Raw genomic sequence first — 21742 nt, 5'->3', positions numbered from 1 at the left:
AGAGCAATGTGAAGTATCTGCTTTCTCCAAAAGACAGAGAGACGACTGAAGATGGGATAAGCCACTTCATGCTTTAAAATTTAAAGACCTTTAGGGGATTTGTGGACCTAACACATTTGTCTTCCTTAGCAGATACAGTTCAGTGTCATAAATAGGTTATAGTTAGGAGCAATCTATGCATCAGATCTTTTCATTAGGACTTAGCCCTGGTAGTAAACATTCCTCTTAGTTTTTATAGCTCACTTAATATTCACACTTTATATGTATAAGAATTTTCATTCTTCTTTCAGTCTCTTCCACTAAGTTTTCCACAGTTGTATTGCATGAGATTTACACTGCAAAAATGCTGAAGCTGTGCTGAGGCAGTTTTTTTTTTTTTTAAATAAGTGCCTTATTTTTCCTTTTTTTTTTTTTAATCAAACAACTTCAACATATTCAAGCTGTCACTAAAATAGCTAAGCACCCCTAGGACTATAGTGCTTGCCCAGACAAATGCACATTCCTGTCTGTAGAGACCTAGCCGGAATGTCTAGCATCAGAATTTCACATTTTGTGCAGTCAATTCTGTTTCACGTACTAAGCCACAAAGCCATTCTAGCTGAAAGCAGCAGAAAGTCTGTTTTAAATTAGGTGACGCAAATACAGTAGTAACAGCAACCACAGAGCCCAGATGTATATATACATGCACAGACATACAGGCAAGGCAACCAAGTAGGAAAGGCAAGTATCACTTAAAATGCTTTCCAAATTCGCAGGTTTAACAAACACTACTAATGAATAAAACAATATATTTACTGCACAAAAAGGCAATTTGAGGTCTTACACGTCCCTTTTACTGAAGCTCTACCAAATATGAAAGCAAAAGAAACAGGTAATCCCAGAGTGTTTTAAACCAAGGTTCTTGATTACAGCAAGGGCTCTCTTCCTTTGAATGCACAGCTGCAAGAGGCAGGACAATATGAACAACTAAGGAAGGCAAGCCTTACAAAGAAGACATTTAGACCCACAAGAGCCATGATCATTTACCAGAAAGAAGCAGGACAAAAAAATTATGCAGGCAAGAAATTAGACAATATTGCATTTTATTCTGTAGCTGAGAGTACTTATGAGAGCAAGATGACTGTCTGCATCAATCTCATTTTTAGACTGACTGAGATTGTTCTAGCTTTAGTGTGGAGACAAACAAATGGCTGACAATTTTTTAAATATAATTGTTCAAGTTTTAAAGATCAGGATTGATGATGTGATATGTAAAAGAAAAGTTTGCATGATGTGACTAAACCCATACCTGTAAATCAGTGGATTAAAATAATTCAGGCCACTTTCTAATAGAGAATTGTATGATATTATTTGATTATTAAATGAAATAACAATTTATCTTAACATTGGGAGTATTAGAAGTGACTTCTCACTCATCCAGTTCAGTTCTTCCCAGCACAGTTCTAGCCATAGGACATTGTTCCACTTGTCCAAGGACAAAGGAAGGTTAGTGCCAGTAGAACCTACAACTTTTGCTGTGTTTTCAGATTTTTAAGGCCAAGAAAAATTGCCTTGTTGAGGTGAGAAAGCCTTGATTTATATTAAGATAGTTCAGTAATTCAAGAAGAGTTGTCACAAACACTAGAGTTGTAGCTATTCACATGCACACAGAAAAAAAGGGAAACGGAAGAAATACTGGAAAAATAGCATTGCCACTTTTATCAACTTCTAAAACCCCACAGAAATCCTCTCTATTTCTGAAGGAATCAAGAAAATCATGTACATTATAAAGCATAATTAAATATTAATCACACAGTAGTTATGTCAAATTGCTATTGTTACAATCAGCACCTGGCTCAGAAACAATTGAGAAATTGGAACCTTTTCTGTTCAAAAAGGCTGGCTACAAAAGCAAGCACCTCTTTCACTCATTGAAACGTGGACAGGATACTTGTTTTGCATCAGTGCTGACACTACAGATACAAAAAAAAAAAAAGACACTAAAGCAAAGTCTAGTATCTCCCTAAGGAAAAAATATTGTGCAAAATATTTCATTTCTTTTTCTGTATCAGTCCTCTAGATTTTTCCCTTTTTCCCCATGTCCATCTCTAGAAATTTCTTTTACTTGCATAAGTTTTCCCTCTTCTATGGTATTTGCTTCTCCTTTATATAATAGGTAAGCTATATTTAAAAATAAATTCTTCTCATAAATTATTCTTCTAGATTCTTCACATCCATAAGCCACGGTTTCATGTGACATTTTAAAGAAAACCTGTCTTGTGGTGTTTGACTAAGATGAGTCAGCATAGAAAAAGAGGAAATAACATACTATTCTTAAGACATATATTGTGATAAATAAAAATATTTAATCTTCAAATATCACTGTGGCATATTCACTCTACAGTTCATTCTGTCTTATTATTTATGTTAGAAGATAAATATTGAAGAATAGTGTGGGAAAAGCTCAAAACTAACAATAATTAGTCTTTGAAGTTGAAAACAACCTTTTAGTAATAAATTCATCCAATTTAGCCTGACAGAGGCAGTCCATGATTCAAAAAAATGAAGTCTGCAGCATAGAACAGGAAGGACAGAATCATTAAGTAGATTTTTACTCTCAGCCATCTTTTTACTGTCTTTGCACAAGGTTTCTGTCCTGTGTCAAACTGTCAGATGGGGTAGCTTGGGAATGACATGGATGAAGGGGTTTCCTTTCTCTCAAGTACCAACCATTCAGTGTTCCCATATTCAGACTTAAAATATATTTAATAAATGTCTTCATACTGCACCAGTAAATAATCACTGCAAATAGAACTAATCTTTATATTTTCTTTTCTTAAGAAAATAAAACAAGCATCCTTATAATATCAAGAACTTTGCTAAAAACCCTAAAGCTCTTTTTAAAAGATACTACCTAGTGAAAGTAATGGGATTTAATCCTAAAGCAAGGTCTTTAGATCTAGTTCATTATTGCATGCAGACATGTGGGTCTTCTGGAAGACTGGGGTTTTATCTTCACATTTTAATTAATTTCTGCATTTTAATATAGCTGGTGTATAAGCCCACTGGCACTAGATTTTTATCATCCATACATCTATGAATAATAGTGCACATCTTAATAAATATAGAATATATTCCTGGGAATATAGAATATATTCCTGGGATTTGTTGCATAGCTCCCTTTATGCCTGAAAGGTCCAGAAGAATAAAACACACGGGCCCAAGCTGCAAGCTTTGGTATACTTTGTCAACCAACAAAAATCTCTGCTGAGGGCAGGAAAAGTATCCCAGATCTTCACTACAGCATGAAATTTGCACCAAGACAAAAAAATAGAATAAAAAAAGTGAAACAGTATTTATTATCAAACAATAAGGCAGCAATATTTCACATCAAGTCTTTTACCCAAAGACCCTAAGCATTTCTTTCAAAAGATGTATTCAAAATGAAATGGATGCAAAAAAGTAACAGAGAAAATAAGTTTTTTGTTTGTTTTTTTTTTTACAAGAAATTACTACAAGTACTGCCTGATTCAGTGTACCAAAGCTGATGCTAATGGAGAATACAATAATTTACCATCAATATACCAAGAAAAGTAACAAGTACTTTTTACACAAATATATGATAAACTAGCCATAGATAAATGTAGCCAGCAAATTACAAGGCTCTTTTTAATATCAAAGGATGGACTTCTGGAACAATCTTTCAGCTACAGAAACAACTGAACTCATTTGAGATGAGGCCTGATAATTTTCTTGCTATTTTACACATTTCATAACCTCTCAAGTGTAGGAATGCTTTCCTAATGCTTTAATGTTTTTCTTGCTTGATCTATGTTTTTTAGCATCCATTTTGTGTTTCATGACAGCAAAAAAATTCAGGAAACCATATATAATGATATGACTGTCACTGTAATTTTGGTCTTGCACATCTCCATGATCACATGGCTTTGATATGCCACAGTAAGTTTTTAAATGCTGCATTAAATGGTAAATGCGGTAAGCCACAATTGTAGAGCTTGGTAATGCTTACTTTGGCTTTGCAAAATGGGATATCAAAGAGGTATAAGATCAACTTGCCGTATTTGGCACCATCAAGTTTAACTTAAACTCATATCCTAGGTGAATGGACAGTCAAAACTATCCCTCTGGAAATAGCAGGGTACTGTACATAAACTAGAAAAATTATTGGTTGTAAAGCAGTCTGGACTGAATATAACAAACTCAGCTGGCTTGAGCTCAGGGAGCTGTTTCTTTTGCTTCATAACGGACCTTTTGTTTCAGAAGTTGGAGACACTGTGTTTAGCCCAGCAACAAACTCTGAAATGAATCAACCATGTGTAGGTTTGATAGTGTTTACCAAAGCTTCCATGTGTGTATTATTTTGTACTTGTACCTTAGTATGATGTGGCTGCCTCTGTACTATCCTACACTAAAAGAAAAAAACTAAAAATAAACCAAAGCCTTCCCCTTAAAATATTTTTTAAATAAATTGTGCCAGAAAAGTACATTTCTAATCATCCAGAACACACATCTACTATCAGACTAGCTCCCACAAAATGATTGGTCGCCCCCATTCTCAAACAACTCATCATGCATTGTCCCTCTTTCTTGATGGTAAATGGGTCATACTCCATGACCCATTCTTAATTCCTTTTGTCAGTTACCAACATTTTCCTATTCCCTTTGCCATTTTAATCTTCTTGAATGGACTAAACTACATTATACAATCCAAGTTTCCCATTTCAGGCCATTATTTTAAGGTAATTTCCAACTTAAATATACATCCATCCCAGGAATAAACATAACTAGTCTAATGTGGAAGTACAAGTCAGTGTGAGGAAAGTTTATGCAAAGTCTTTTGTACATTCAAATTTCAGCCAGTGTGTTCCACAAAAATAAACTCCTGTGAAATGATTACCTTGGAGATGAAATAGCACTGTGCTTGAAACATACTGTCTTACAGCCTGAAATTTGTGGTTTATAATAATTACTTAAGGACATTACTCAGGAACAGAAAAACAATGGAAAGCAGGAATTTGTATCTGCCCTATTCAAAATGCTTTTAGAGTACCATGACTTTGTGTTCTTGACACCATTAGGAAGGGCTGGGAAGTTTTACCCAGAGATCCTGACAGCTTGACTGGGATTAGAGGGATGCCTACCTGGCAGCAAGGGAAAGTTTACTTGTACTGACAGGCATGGCTGTGCTCACATTTTATGCACTCCCAAGGGAGATTTGTGCTTCACTGTTTAGAGAATCACACTGTGAGTCAGTCTCCAAACCTTCCACAGGTGAATAGAAAGACCAGGTAAGATGTTAAAGGAATGCAGAGTCTGACTCAATTTATATACAGCACAAGTGGTTGAAATATTTTTCAGACCTGAAAAGACAATTCAGTTAATATTTAGAAAAGAGAGTAAGTCATTTGCTCAGTTTGTTAGGGAGGTTTTCCAACAATCCACAATCTTGATTTTTTTCCATTTCTAAAATCAGTTATTTGGCATTTTACTACAATACAAGTTTAGAACCCTCACTATTGCTTTGAATGAAAACCTGGTGAGTTCAACTACCCAGTCTGATTTGCTTTCATCACTACTGAACAAGGCAAAAATCTCCTAATTTTTTATCCTGTTATCGCAAGCACCCATAGGGATAAATTCATACTCTTCCAGCTTAGCAAATATCCACCTATGGCTATATGATTTGTTACAGTTTCTTCATCTGTATATTTCAAATCTTAGTGTTCCCCACCTCCTCCTTTCCTACAAAGATGACAGCAAAATGTCAACATTTCAAACTACTGGGAAAGCCCTCTGGATGAGTTGTTTCGTGTTTTCTGAGGTGCATTCATTGCTACTAACTGAAGAGCACTGGACAAAAGGAAAACTGATATTAGGAAATCCAAATGATGCTCTACATCAAAAACCCTCTGGAATGGAAATAGCATCTTTACCTAGATATTGCTTAGATAGATGTTCTTATATTTTCCATTCCCCTGTCACGAACTATTTTTCAAGTGAAAAACAGAAAAAACAACACAACCAAAAACAAAAAGACCCCAGGAAAAACTTTCATTGCCTCCCCAAATCTTTTCTTTGTTCATAATTTTGGAGAAAATTATGATAAACATATCAATGAAATATTAAGGTTGTTTTGTTTTCTCATTGTGAAAAAGTAGATTTAAGATTCTTAAAAATTATGAAGAGTTTGCATAACTTTTGCCGTTACCCTGGCCAATGTAAAATAGCAGTGGTCTAAGGGAATTAAAAGTAGAACAAATTTTCAGAAAACCCAACAGAAAATATGGAGTATAAACATGCAGAATTAACTTCTCTCAAGTCTGATGCTGAGTAACAATACTGAAACAGTAAATAAGGATCCATTTTTGCACCTGTCAAAAAAAAAAAAAACCAGGCAAAGGACTTCTAGCAACACATTGATTAGCAAGGGACAGAAAATGTCATAATATGCTTATAGTAATCTATCATGGTAAAAATATAAGCAAAAAAGCCTCTACAATTCTGACGCATTGATTTTCTTAGATTTATAGTGAGAAAATGAACAGCATCATCTCAGCTAATGAAGAAAAAATCATGTGCTTCTGCCATCACTTATTGATGACTTACATGGACATAAGTTTATTTAAGCAAGCACGTAAATAAAAGTGGTATCAGGATGAGATTATACTTTGCATGGCTTGAATTAAAGTTCTCTTACAGAGATATTTGTGTTTGACAACTCAGACTTGTCATTAGCCATCTTCCTTGCTGCTGATTTCTGAATACTTATTTCACAGTAGATATCAAAATACACAGAGAGGAAGGGAAGTCTTCAGGATTTACCACAGCAGGAATTAGCATCAAGTTACAGCATAATGAGTGATGAAAGCTTCATGATAAACCATACAGCTGGATTTTCTTTTAAAACAAATATATAGCATTTTAAGGCATTTTCCTCAACTTCACACACTTAAATTGAATTATACTTTAAAATTCTTGTGATTGCAAAATAGACTGACTTAGTCTGATGAGTCTCATTTTACAGACTTGGAAGAAGAGAAAAAAATATAACCAAGAAATGCTATTTACAGGTTGTTCTTAAAATCAACCTGATCTGTTTTATTTTACATAGGAATGTTGGGCTTTAAATTCTGGCATCTCAGGACTTACTAACTCAGAGAATTTTCCCTTTTCAATTACATTATTCTCCCAGTCCTAGCTCTCATTCCTTGTTTCTCAATTACATTATTCTCCCAGTCCTAGCTCTCATTCCTTGTTTCTCAATTACATTATTCTCCCAGTCCTAGCTCTCACTCCTTGTTTCTTTTGGTCTAACAGACTATCTCAAACAAACTCAACATGGGTAAAAGCTTGTCTTTTTGGTCTTCAGGTTACCATAACAGTGAGGTGAAGCTCCATAACTGCACAGAGAAATCAAAGGTACATTTTTATGGCCGTTCACTTAAAGAAAGAAAAAAAATGGCTGTGTTAGACTGCTCAAATGTTTGCAATGTTTCAGCCATGTTGTGAGAAGCTGGCTGAAAAACCAAATGCAAATGAAATAATGAAAGATGGGTGATAACAGGAGCTTATAGTGACTCAGACTCACCATAGGAACACCAACAGCCATATGCGAAAAGCCAGACAAAGGGACCCAGCTCAGCTTCACAAGAATCAATGGATCTGCTTTAGAAGAGACCTCTACAACCCTAGGTGACAGGGCAGGGAGGAAGCCAGGACTTTTAAGGCAGAAATTTTTGCACCTTCCTTAGAATCAGCAGTTCAAAAGTGGTTAAAGGATTTCCATTCCTAAGTTAGGTTTTAGTAGAACCCAAACTGGAGCAAGGTTTCTTTTCAAGTAGACATAATGCAGATCTGTTTAAATAGGCAGATTTAGACAAAAACTCAAACAATTTATTCCCAATCCTTGGTGCCTGTATATTCAAATCCTGCTTCCATGCCCAGCAGTTTTCAAGCCTTGGATTACTACACATTCAGCAGTCCCTTTTAAAGCCTAAAGTGACTTTCCTTGTCCCTTTATATGTAGCTACATGTCTGCTTCCTGCCCTACAAGCATTTCCCAGGTCCTCTTGCAAACTCCCCGGCTGCTTGTACTGAACAGTGAAAGCTCTGCCAGGTGCACATGCCCAGTAACACCAAGAAGCTAATTCCAGGGAAGCCCCAACATCCCTTCCCTTTGAAAAAGTTCACCTGAACTGAATAAATCCCTCATCAGGCCTAATTCCATCTGTTTTATGAAGTGTAGTGCACAATAAGCTGTGATCAAACAAGTGACACAATACACCTTTCATCACACCACAGATATAATACAGTTCTCAATTGTTAATTTTAAAAACATTAACAAGTGACACAATACACCTTTCATCACACCACAGATACAATAACCAGTTCTCAATTGTTAATTTTAAAAACGTCTTACTGCTAAATTTAACTTGCCTACTCTCACACCACCCAGCCCTCCTGCTTGTGCTTCCTGGCAGTACCACAACAGTGGAGGGTCCTTAGGAGCTCTTATAAAAGGAGCTCCACAGGGGTTTTAGTTAATGTCTGCTTGTTCAAGAGCTCACTGATCTCTGCTTTTTTCACTTAAAATAAGAAATTTTAATTTCATGCTCAAATATTTGCTGGATAGATAAAGGAGCATATTTCTCTTGCAGGCCAATTTCCTGGTAAGGGAACAGCAGGGGAGGGTTTGTTTTCTGAGGCAGGTCATCTTTTCCCATGAAATGGCCTTTACTGGTATTAAGACAGTTCGCTGTTTTGTTATGGTTGTTTTGTAAGCTCCCCAAAACACAGGTTTGACATAGACCTATGAAAGGCTGGCATGGGCTTCAGTTTTTACTAACTCTTGATGTTTAACAACTCTTCTTTAAACAAATTATTGAAATAAAACCTTGGACCCAAGTTATCTACCAAATCATGACCCTCAGAATACACAGTTTTAATTTGATTAAATAAAAGCATTAATTTTTAAAGAAATTAAGATGAACACATTTTTTAAAGTGAGAGGCCTAAAAAGTAAGAAGAAGCAAAGCACGGAACATGTATTTTTGAGGAAAATTTTTCAAAAACAAATTCCTGCATTTTGTGCTGCTGTCTTCTTCATAGAAAGAAGCCATTATTTTACAAGCCAGATCATTTTGCCTTTGGGGAGGGGAAGTCACGAACAGGGAAACTCCCTGTTGAAGGGACAGCAGCAACGTTCCCATGCCTGCAGCCCATTCCTGTGGCTCCCACAGCTGGAAATTAAACAGAAAATGTGGGTAATGCGAGCTTGTGGTCAGGTTTCAAAGTTCGTAGATTGTACCAGCTTGACATGTTTGAAATCAAACTGTCATTCTTCCATTCCATTTTTTATTGCTTGATCAAGGTAAGTGTTTGAAATTTTATGAATATCCACTGTGAAAGTGTGCTACTGCTCTGTCCACCACCACAACTCTTAAACATTGAGGAACACAAACATTCTCAATGCAGTTTGAGATTAAACTTCACAATACAACAAAGGGTAAGTAATATAAAATAAATTAGCAGCTTCATTTTGTAGGATCATTTAATGAGTATTTTAAATTTTTTTTCTCTGAAAACCAGCAAGTCCAGTGAGTTTCAGAAACATATCATAAAGTTATAGTAACACAAGCTACATTTCTAAACAACAGGACAACAAGCTACCATCTCATTGCCATTTCTTTTTACAATAAAGTAACAGATCCAGAGTTTTCTTGTGAACTTGAGCCATATTCAAAGCAGATAACACAAATTCCTTACAGGCTAAGGTAAGCCATTGGGAGTACAGGCCTTGGAGACAAAGCAGTTCTGATAAATGAACCCTGACACAGACAAACAAAGTGACAGACCCACAGGCAACTCTGAAGGCAGCAGCTCTCCTGCCTGTGAAGTTTGCCACAAAGCATAACATGCCCAGGTATTTTCACCTGCCTGTTCATTACTCTCACTCCTGTCAAAATGCATCTCTTGCTACACTTTGGATGTTTTGTAGGAATTTAAGGGATTTTTTCCAAACAGCAAAACTGCAAGACTGTAGCTTATCTCAGATACTATCTGGAATTGTTCATGTGAGTTTTTTCGTCAACATTTCACCAGTCTCTTCCCTTTGCTGTTAGCAGTACAGGCATCACTGAATGGTGGACACTGAATGCCCATTTTCATTTAGTCATTCTCCTTTCCCAAAGGCCAGAGCACTGCAAATGAGCCTCTCTCATTCACTGCTTCCTAGGGGTCTTTCCAGGTATTTTCAGTACCACAAACATGTTGGGTCCAACAGAAGAGCATGTACACACAACTAATCATCCTTTTTAATTTTCTTCATCCACTCCAACATTTCTCCAACTCAAAAGGATGCTAATGCCATTCTGGTTTATATTTGTCTTAGCACCATACAAATGTCCAAGAAATATATATTGATTCTACTTTTCCTATATAAAACCCCCAGAGTTACACACACTGAATTTAGCTACATTGTAGTAGTTGGAACTAGTCCTGGGGAGAAAAAAGACAGGTAAATATAAACCCCAATGGTACACACATATTTAAATGCTTAAAAATTAGGCACCTGCCAAAATACTAGAAGGATCATAATAATAGCTGGTTTGCAGATGTGCGAATAAATAAAGAACAGAAATAGTATTTGTGGTTAAGATAGGTTGGATGTTTTTATCTAGGGGAAACTAAAAGACAAGATTTCTAGATATCATCTGGAATGAATTTTGAGCCTTTTCCATAAAAAAAAATAAAACCAGATGTATAAAATCCTATTGGCATAACAAAACTCAGCTTTGAAAAAGCTATTGTCTGCAAATGTGACGATCCTTAAGGTCTGTCTTTAGGAGGACTAAGGGATTCTGAGCAATCTAGGGATGATAGCAGGGTATCATATATATAATAGCCAATACTTGGAATTTTTTTTTCCCCTCTCTGTTTCTCAGTCTTATACTCATATCTGATTATAATTTGGTAGAGAATTAGAAGACTAAACCATATAGTGAATTTTGGAAAAATTACTGCAGTCATCACCTGAAATCATACTGGGTACAATAAGTTAATCCTTAGTATAACATAAACAATGCCTCCTATACTTCACAACCTGAAAATATACACTGTAGAGGCTAGAAATATATCAAAGCCTTACTTTCTCCAAACACTGAGAATCTGCACCAGCACTGCATCTGTCACAGGTGATCGCTGGTTTTAATGTCTCACAGCATGACAAACAAATAGGCATATTTCAACCTTCAGTATTTTGCCCAATGTATTTCAGTAATTCTGCAATTGATTTTATAGTCTTTTCACAGTACTACCTTCTGGAATGTTCAGATTTTTTTCTGAATGATGTTTTGGTTTAGAAATCTTATTTCAAGGTATTACATGTAAATTCATCAAAATATTTTTCATTATACCTCTATAACACTCATTATGTAAATAAGAAAAATATTTACATTCTCATAATCCATGTAAAAATCACCAGAACAAACTTAATACTGAAATAAATTAATTTGGGACTCATCAGCATCACTGAAGATTGTTATGTAGTACAACATTTACTTATTGCTATGGGAAATGGCAACTAGTTAGATAATAATAGATAGTTTGATAATCAATACCCTTTAATCTTGAGGGTCCGATCACACGAGTTTTCAAATAATGGAGTGGTGGAAAAAGCAATGTAATGGAACTTGGATTTCTTGAAAAATCCAGATGTGAACTTCCATATTCCTATCTTTTTTACTGCCTATTTTATAGAATTCCATCAAGACAGTAAATAATATATTTGAAACCAGAGTTTTACATTTTGTACCTTTTCATTTTCCTCAACCATCAGTATAATAGTAGACCTCATTACTTTTTGCTTCAGTCCAGACTGGCTACAAATGAATCTAATTATTTCATAGTTTGGGCAATGTGCCTGGCAGACTGCAGGGCTTGGACACCCACTGCTGCTTTGAAGATACATGTTGAAAGCACAAGTTGACATTTTTCTGATAAAGTTACTAATTTTCATTGTATTGACTAGAAAATAATCACTTCCTGGAAAAAGATCAGAATATGGGCAGCTGAGATTATTACTGACTGCAACAGTATTACTGAAACGTTGTGAGCACCTGTTAAACATGTTTAAGTGTTAAAGGGAAATGAACACTACTGAAAGCGAATGAAGTGGAAATCAACATATTGATCATTTAGTCTAACACATTATAGAGGAAAAAAAGTGTATCACAATTTCAAAATAACATCAGATAGGAAAAAGTGTATGCAAAGATTTCTGCTAATACTGCATTTGCTGATTCTTTTTTGATTCTCACAGAGCTGCAATATTCTCTGCTGTTTGCCCTAAGATCAGCTGAAAACATTCATATTTTTTACATTAAACAATGATCAAAAATAGTATTTTCTTGACTTGCCTTTTCAAATCCATACAAATTCCCAAACAACATATAAACACACCACTGCAGAGAGGCATTTTTTGCTCTGCAGAAATCTATGCCCATGGACAGGAAGCTTAAGGCAATTTGAGAGTTTTAGTGAATCCCTTGTTTTCACTATCCCCTGCCACATGAACTACTCAATGTCTTCTGGGAACTGCTGTTAACACACCCAGCCCACTGGACTCATGGGAGTGGTCCCTAAGACTTTGTAGGGACTGTGCACTGCCTCACATTTCAAAAGGGAATAGTCAGCCCTAAACAGGGTTTTCAAATCTTAAGACAATTAAAAAGCACTGACTCAGATTAAAAGCTTTTTTGTGCCTAAATTTTAAAGCTGCTACACGTAACTCAACCACTTTCCTCAAAGGGGTTTCTTTATTTTCTGGGATAAAACTGGATTTTGGTCTGGAGAAGATATATTACATGGAATGGTAATTAATGCATGTGATTCAATTTTCATCAGCTTGGACTACTAAAATGACCATTATTTTATGAACTGAGGTGGATATCGCAAAATATTTGAAGTCTGAGACCAGTCATAGTCCAAGGCACTCATCAACTGGCAACCTCACTTCTTTGAGAGAATGTGTCATTTTGGAGGAATGAGTTAAATAAAATGGGTCTTTTACATTTACTAAATTATAAACTACTAATGTATTTTATCTTTTATTATTAGTTAGATGTACTTTATGTTTTGGCCCTCATCCTCTCAAAAATGGACAGGTATGAAATGGAGCTTCCTGAGGCACAAGGCCTGCCTGAAATATTACCTTTGCTCTATGTTCTGTCTTATAAAACTGGATAAACTTTTCTTCTACTTCAAAGTGCTTTAACAAGTGATCAGTTATGATGTTTCTATGCATATGAAGAGGAAGAACAGGATTATCATGGCTGGACAAATTCATTCACTGTTACAAAATTCACCTTCTTAACTCTCTCCACATCTTATTTTATTTAAAAGGAACTGTGAGGATGGTAGCACTAATATTGCCAAAAACTAATAAACATGTTACAAGTGTGTGACACTTGCAGACCATTAGTCTGTGCCTGCACTGCCTCCTTGTGTATTAGATAGGCCACCAGTGCTCCCCCAACACAAAATAACGCCACAAAACAATGCAGAAGAGGAATTCCAAGAGGCCTTTTATACTTAAACATCCATGTTCATAATTTTCACAAGTCATAATTAAAAATGGACTGTGGTATGTAGGTATTGGCCCACTGTTTCAAGAACAACACTGATTAAAGCAGAACCAAACAGGGATACTCTTTGATAATATGATAAACAGTTGCCAATGTGAGTAACTGAGCCTGCCTGCAGTGTCCCCTTTTAGCTCTCCCAGCCCATGTATGTTTCAATTGGTCTCCTGCAAAAGGAAGTTTTGGATAAAATGGAAAAAAAAAAAAAAGGAGACAATACTTTGAAATCAAAAAGGCATCAGCAACTGAAGACAAATATTTAAAAGTATGGAAAAACTGCAACAGACTCAAGTTTTAGTCAGCCATTGAAAAAAATCAGAAATGGCAATCAAAATGCAGACTCCTGGCAGTCCTGGTGTGTAATAGCAATATGTAAAAACAAACCAGAAACTGAGAAATGTCATCAACTATATGTGTCTCATTTTCAGCTGTCTTAAATGAGGAAAATTATGGTATCCCTTGTGCATTATATTTTGGAAGATGTAATGCTTATTACATTAATTGTTCCTTTTGTTTTTTGTCTAGAATGAAGTATAATTATGATTACAACAGGCTATGATTTAAAAAAGAAATTCATACAAATTAAAAGAATGCTGGGTTTCTGTATCAGATACACAGTGCAGTCCTACAAAATACCAGTAGGTAAGCCTTGAAAGCTTGGGGACTTTGGCTGAAACCAGCCTCCAGAAACTTGAACCAAATGACAAAGCTGAGCTAGTAATGCTGCAGGATACTTGGTACTTCCTGCAGCTTGCTGAACAGGATGGGGATGTGCTGTTTATATGCTTTAAAACACTATTTCAGAAATATTTTTCTGGGGAGGGAAGTGTAGGAAGACCAGATTATTCTACAATACAGTCATGATTAAGATTCAACAAAGTCAATGACACCAGGAAGCACAGTCATTGCTGCTTTTCTCCAATGAACTTCATAGGAAGACATCATTTACTTTCTGTTTCAATCTGAGGCCAAACACATAGCCCATACCCAGAAAAATTCTGGTCAGAATATATTCCATTCAAAAATGTGAATATGCAGTAGCTCTTCAAAGAGATCACCTGTATCAACATTAAAACACTGCTTACTTTTTTGTATGTTAAGGCTGTATACGGTAAGAAAGGAGGTACTCCATAAAGAATTACAAATTTGTCAGACTACAGTGATCAATGAAAAGAACAAAGTTAATGAAAAAAATTGTACTTCTTAATTGTGGCAAGATTTTATGTAAATGTAGTTACTTTTCCTCACATATAAAAATATAGAAGCACACCGATCAAAAGGAGAGTTAAGGAGTAGAACACATGAAGGAAGGTGACTGTGTGACATAGAGGTGTGCATAAAAGTAGGGGTAGGAGGCTCAAGTTCAAAACACACACACTCATCCTGTCCACACAGACAGGTCAGAAGCAAGCAATAAACTAATTTTTTTGCCAAGCATCTTAATTATAACAATGTCAACAAAACTACCAACAACAACCACAAAACCAAACCTTGAAAAAAGTGCAGTACATTCGGCTAATACCTGTTGCTTCTCACCCTTTGATGCACAAAGAACCCACATGTGGAGGGTTATTCATCCATTTCTTCCTAAATCACAACCATAACCAGACCAATAACCACAGCAAACATGAAACATCAACTGACAATTCAGGCCCTCCCAGAGAATTCTCAAACCCAAACTTTAACACCTACCTATGTAACCAGCACTTGTAACAAAAAATTCTCATAATACTGAGAAGCCCTGCAGTGTCTGGACAATTTTATTGCCTGAAGTACTGAACATAACCCCAATCCTAAACATTATTTGCATTGCAGCAAGTGGGGGGATCACTACAAACTTTGGTAAATTGTAAGCACAGGTGTAGCTAGTTTGGCAGCACTTACAGCATCTCTGAAATAGGAGAGCAGCCCATGAAAACATGAGATCTGTTCAGGGAGCTGTGCAGAATCAAACAATTATTTCCAACAATTATCCCATATATTTAAGTCTCCATTTTTCAAATACTTCCTAACTCCACCCCAACTTCTAATTTTGTATGCACACACATGGGTATCAAGAAGAATTTAAACTCGTGACAACTCCATGGAACAGCCTATTCCTTCAAGCTTTGAAGAACCTTGCTTTAAACATAGGTCTTGAAAATATTCTTTAACCATCCTAACCTTCAAGCCAATATTATCCCTAACCTTCACAATGCCCATCGCTGAAAACAAAGCATTTGCCACTGATAGGAGTAAGCTGCTTTGTATTCCCCAGCAATAACTCAAGTCTCGTAAGTTCTCTTACAGTGTAGCCTTAATGAAGGCTGGCAAAAAATAGCAACCTGAAAATGAAATACTAGACCTTGACAATACCAGACCATTTTCTATCTCTAGATCAAATAAACTAGGTTGTCTGTGAATGATAGTCCTCACCTCAACCTCTCTCATTGCTGATAGCAGCCTTCCTAACACTTCAGGTCTGCAAAAGTTGATTGTACACTGGAGTCTTGACATGTTCCTAATCTTAATCTCAAACACAGTAAATCATTACTGAAGAAGAAAAAATGGAATCAGTTTCTAGCATCACTGGGGTTTTTCCTGCCTCTAAAAAGTCTACCAGAGACTAAGAATAAATTGGATTCTAGATAGTAAATCTTATGTCAACCCTGTTCAGAAGGCCAGACACCTCAGGGCCACAAACATTCCCTGGACCATTTTACTTACTGAATTCAATCTAAAGAGTCTCAAACATTAATCCTAAATTCCTAATCCTCCCAATTCTAGTTCTTGTATTATTAATAACTACAGGATCAACTACTCCCTACAGCTTCTCTTCATATGAGCTGAGTCCTGTCAATTCTTATTTCTGGGAGCACTGTACAAGCTATATAAACTATGTTCCTTGCACTTAGTCATCCTCTTCCAAAGCTCTACTCTTAACCTGTTCCCAATCCTAACAACACCCTCCTAGAGCAAACACTCCCACACAGACTGAAAAATATAACATAAACCTTATAACAGTATCTGCCCAATTCTCACCTCTGTAGCATGTGCAGCAATTTCTGGGAGCACTGTACAAGCTATATAAACTATGTTCCTTGCACTTAGTCATCCTCTTCCAAAGCTCTACTCTTAACCTGTTCCAAATCCTCACAACACCCTCCTAGAGCAAATACTCCCACACAGACTGAAAAACATAACATAAACCTTATAATTCTCACCTCTGTAGCATGTGCAGCGTCCAGTACTAATTTGTAATTTATACATAACCTACTGTTATACTGTAAAACAGTATCAGTCTCTGCTTTCCATTGTATGGTTTTTGTGCTTTCCTGGAGGAGACCCCATACAACTGAACATTACCCAGGGACACAGACACATCGTAGTAAAAAACCCTAACCTCTTGTGTGGCAAAAGTCTTGTTCAGATCTAGAGAATACATTCCAACTGTAAAACAAAACATAGACTCTTAGTTTATTTCTCCACCTGATGTAAATACTATTTCTCTTGCAGAAGAAAACCATAAAAGCTTTGGCTGCCAGCTACATTAATAAAAAGCTCACTGACAGGAGCATTTGGGTGAGATGAATTTACCTGTTGATCCTGTATTTTTCTAAGACTTAAAGCCTCTCTTTTATACTTGACTTTTTCCCAGGCTACAGGAGACTAAGGCATTGGTTTCTGCCAGTTAGTATAAAGCATTGGCTTCTATTAGTGCCTACCTCCTTGCTTCTCATAGATTCAATATGGAAGAGGAAATTGTGACAATTTAGAATTAAACTATCAGCATTAAAGCAATTTCTAATAGTAGTTTAAAAGGGCACCAGTTTCTAGAGGAAATCACAATACAATACATGAGAGCCTATTAATTCCTCCCTGCTACTCATCTTTAGCAGCCTTACATAGCTGCATTATTCAGTACCTGCATTTATGACAAATACAATTCTCAAACTCCAACACCACTACTAGAATACTACCTAGAACTTGAATTAACTAGCACATAAGGGAGCAAACCCCATAGTTAATGGCAGCATTAGCCAATGATTTCTACCACTTAACTTTGGGGGAACCTGTAAAAAGGTATTATGTCTCTTAGCTAAAACCTTTGGCCTAAACTCAGTTGTCATACCCAATTGCTAAGCAGTTGTCTCCTAATTCCTATAGGACTAGCAGAGCCCAAGGCACAGGTTTCCATCAAAACAATTACTATTTCCAGAGGTCAGCAGGAACAATCTGCCTCTTAAGACTTGAATTTCCTCAACCCCACCCCTGTGCCAAATCTTCCTAACTGTTAATATCCCATGTTTCTGTCAACCAACTTCCAGAAGAAGAATTCTACTACTCATTTCTGAGGTACCACTCCTGAAGTGAAAAGCAGCACAGGTTGTCCTGCTTTGATCTTATCTTTGAAGAACATTGGAGATAAAATTCTCCAAATTTGTTCTCATCTTCATTATGCTGAGGAAAAGGATGCAAGTTTGATAGTTGACCTTTTTAACTCACAGTGTTAATCATACGATTTAAAAATGAGATAAACCCCTGCAGCAAAAAAATGTGTAAGCACCTACCAATTACAGCCCCCTTCCAAATCAGCAGACTGTTTCAAAGAGCAGCCATGTCATTTAAGCCCTTCAATCCCTAACTCTAACCTTAATACTGCCTTCATTCCTTACACAGGCCTAGAAGGTTTTTTTAACCTTTCATGTTGGTGTTTCCAATAGCAACTTCCATTGGTGCACTTTCAATTTAAAACTACAAGGCTTTTTGCACTAGACAATGTACAAATCCAACCTTCAATATACACACAGCAACAAATACACATCAAATTTCTGACCACATCACAGACCTGCTTTTGGATCTGGGTAGGTTGCACAGTGCAGCTTCACTCCAGTTTTACTTATGTCATTCTCAATACAGTCTTCAGAGGGAAAAAAAACCAGTAATGCTAATATTTCTGTCATTTTGTGTTACCTGAGCTGATAAGTATTGAACTATGATGTTTTGTATTTAATTCCTTTTACTATGCTTTCTCCTCCCTAATTCTTGGGAATCTAAAATAAAAAAAAAAAAATCAAAGGGCACATGCTGCAGTTGAGACAGCCACAATATACAATCACCATATGATATCAGAAGGCTTTAAGCATTTGCTCATACAGACTAACACCTTACCTCTCCAAGCTTCCATCCACACAGAAAAATTACATCAGAATGCTGCAAGCATCTAGCCCTCTTGCTCATTAGCCCAGCCTTTTACCCCCTCATGTTGATGCAGTGCCCCTGTGTGCCCTCTGCTCCCTTTGGTGGTTGCTCAGTGCCCCTGGGCACTCCATGGCTCATTGCTGTCAGTGCTGCTCACCTGCTGCTCACAGCTGCAGCCCATTGGGGATGAGGCTGGGCCACCCCACTCCCAGTTACCACAAACTGTGCACGTACTGGCACAGTCATTCCACAGACCAAAGAGGTTTGCTGAGGGTCAGAGAAAGCCTTGGCTTCATCCTTCAAAACCATAGATAATGGAACTGGGGGAGTTTAGTGAAGCTGTAAGCTATTTTTTGTATTAGCAAAAGGTATATTACCCTTCTTGAAGACAGAATCATGGTAAGTAATGCTGCGATTATTTTATGTATGTGTGTGCGTTTATATATTTCTCTTTCTTTAAAACTACAAAAAAGGAGCTGATTAGTAATTCATCTAGCAGAGATCATTTCACTGATCTCCATCAGTGAAACAACTTTTTTTACAAGTGTTCACTTCTCTGAAGCAGTATAACTCACTCTTCTTCCTAACAATAATCATATAACAGAAAATTCTCAGCAAACATAATTTGCACCAGAAATGAGACAATGACTAAATGCTCACCTACCTAAACCAAAAGAATTAAAGAAACAGAGAAGGCAGTGGATGATGACTTTTAAGGCAGACATTTATTTTGCAGTATTCACTTATGAGCTGTGAATAGATTTGGAGAGGGCATCAACATCTGTGTGAAGCTAGAAAAAAAAAATTCAAGTCAATATCCCTGAGATACAGGGAAACCAACAATAAAATCATACTCTTCTTTACAGTGCATTGTTTATTCTCAGTGAAATGATCCCTTTACACAGAGAAGTCCACCACTTTTGGCGATGTCAAGGAATATATTAAAAAAACACAGTGTGATTGCAAGAGAGCCAAAGAACACCATATTTACAGTTACATTTCATTATGATGCCTATAGCCTGAAGAGTGTGAAAGAGCTGGTGCTGTGAGTTTCTTGTGACCTACAGTGGTCCAAGGAAACATTCTCTTCTCCATAGTTCCTAACCCCTCCCCCTCTCTGCCCCAAAATACAACAATGACCCATCTGTGCACATACAAGACAGCGATTCCTAATATTTAAACATGGATTAATCTGCCAACGTAGATGTATCAGAGACAGAACATAATGAATGTCACAGTGCTTAGTCTTTCTTTTCACTAAAACTGTCCTGAACAGCAATGAGGAACAAAAAAGCCGACAGAAAGAACAAGCCACTGTGGATCACAGATGATTTAATAAATAACATCACTAACTTCTGTTTCTATCTGAAAACATTTTCACATTTTAGCCTTCTTTCAGATTCAAGAAAGAAAATATTTCTCCCGAAATTGCATCTAAGAGCTGAAAATTTCTAACAAAAATCTTTAATTTTATGGCATTCATAAAGCTTATCTATGCTCTGAATCGTTATCTATTCTTCAACATACTTTCATGGCTGCAATTACTTCACTCTGGACTTCATTAGAACACCATCATTACAATTTATGAACAATAACTATGAAAATAAGCTAAATGTAAATCAATTAAATGTAAATCAATCATCCCTAATTAAATAATTTGATAGGCTGCAAAATGTGGATCTTCACCTAAACGACATGTAACTTTTCTCTTGTAACTGCTGAATCTGATGGCAATTTTTTACACGCCTGTGTCACTTGACAGGCTGGCATGCAAAAATAACTGAGCTAGCTCTAAATTAAAGTGGTCCTGGTACCAGAATTCATATAGAATTATACAGATTTTTATATTAATATAAGTATGCTACCTCACCAGAATTAATACTTGGCATTTTGTCCTCTTTGTTCTGCTTTGGATTGATGTAGGACCGCAAAAATCAGTGGCTATCTTTCCGCTGTCTATCTACCTGTCCTATCAAGGACAGGCTGGGAGATGAACGACATCCCCTAAACCTTAAAGGCACTGTGTGAAATTACTATTCTGTACACTGTGAGAATACTTGTCCTTTTTCACCACTATCTGAAATGCTTCCATTTCTTCTCCTAGGTAGAGACAGACTTTTTCCTAGGGAAGAGTTTAGCTGTATTCGTTCAGGTAAACCGAAAGGCTTAAAACAAAGTCAGAGAAGCAATGTTTGATAAGAGACTGCAAGCAGCAAGAATGCTGGTGACAGAGATGTATCATTTATAAGTATGAAGAAGAAACTTGAAACTTTATAGCATATGAGATTTTCCCACGACAAAGTATTGAGTAAAAAATAATAAATTGCCATTGGAACTACCTACTGATATTGTAAGGAATGAGGCTGAAACTGCAAGTTAATCTGGTCTGTTCTACAAAGCATCTAGTAAATGACAGAACTACAAAGACCAGCAGAGAAACAATAATAGTACTGACTTTTGGGAACCTGTATACAGTTAAGATGTAAGAGAGATAATTGTAAAACATGATGAAATATTCCATAAGCAGCTGGGGGTGGTCTCACGATCACTGAAGAGATGGTTCATTGGTGCACACGGTGCTGTTGGGTTAAATGGTTGATCATCTTAGAAGTCTTTTCCAACTTCAATGATTCTGTGTGTAAGTTGTGGTACAGAAAGGTTGGTACATACAGCATTTTGGCACTCCGCAGCTGCACTGTGGGTGACTACCTGAAGTGCCAGAATAACCTTGTGTATCTCTTCACTGAATGGCACCCAAAACACAGCATTTAAGACATAACCGTGCTATGCACCTCAGTCCCCTCACATGCAAATCTAATGACAATGATCTCAACAGTTTCAGGAAATCAAGGACAGAAAGAGCTAGGTATATTAATGGAGTGCAGGAGAATGTAAGATATTTTATGAAACTCAATACATTT

The sequence above is a fragment of the Onychostruthus taczanowskii genome, unplaced genomic scaffold, assembly GCF_017590055.1.
Source record: "Onychostruthus taczanowskii isolate IOZ18803 unplaced genomic scaffold, ASM1759005v1 scaffold7, whole genome shotgun sequence".
NCBI classification, from domain to species: Eukaryota; Metazoa; Chordata; class Aves; order Passeriformes; family Passeridae; genus Onychostruthus; species Onychostruthus taczanowskii.
The sequence above is the reverse complement of the archived record's forward strand: the minus strand, read 5'-3'. Positions refer to the sequence as shown.